This window comes from Leucoraja erinacea, chromosome 4, assembly GCF_028641065.1.
Source record: "Leucoraja erinacea ecotype New England chromosome 4, Leri_hhj_1, whole genome shotgun sequence".
Taxonomy (NCBI): domain Eukaryota; kingdom Metazoa; phylum Chordata; class Chondrichthyes; order Rajiformes; family Rajidae; genus Leucoraja; species Leucoraja erinaceus.
Window position 1 is genome coordinate 39,767,188 of NC_073380.1, and position 335 is coordinate 39,767,522.

The following is a 335-nucleotide window of genomic DNA, read 5'->3' on the forward strand; positions in this document are numbered from 1 at the left end:
ACATGGATAAAACTGAGCAATCACATCCTTCATTTCTACCCTTCATTAGATGTTGTAAATGGTATTTTATTATCCTTGAGATTTCGTAGTTTCGAATTTTTTTGCACTTAGTGGAGAGCTAACATGTGTTGGTCATTTAATCAATATGTATTCATGTTGCTGGATCTGGTATGCAGCATTCTACAAAATATGTGTATGTTTTGGGCATAATAGTTCAATTCAGTTCAGTTTTCATTTATTGTCACGTGTACCGAGGTACAGTGAAGAACTGTTCAGGTACAGCTGCTTCCCAACAGCCATAAGGCTATTAAACACACAACAACAAAATAAGCTCC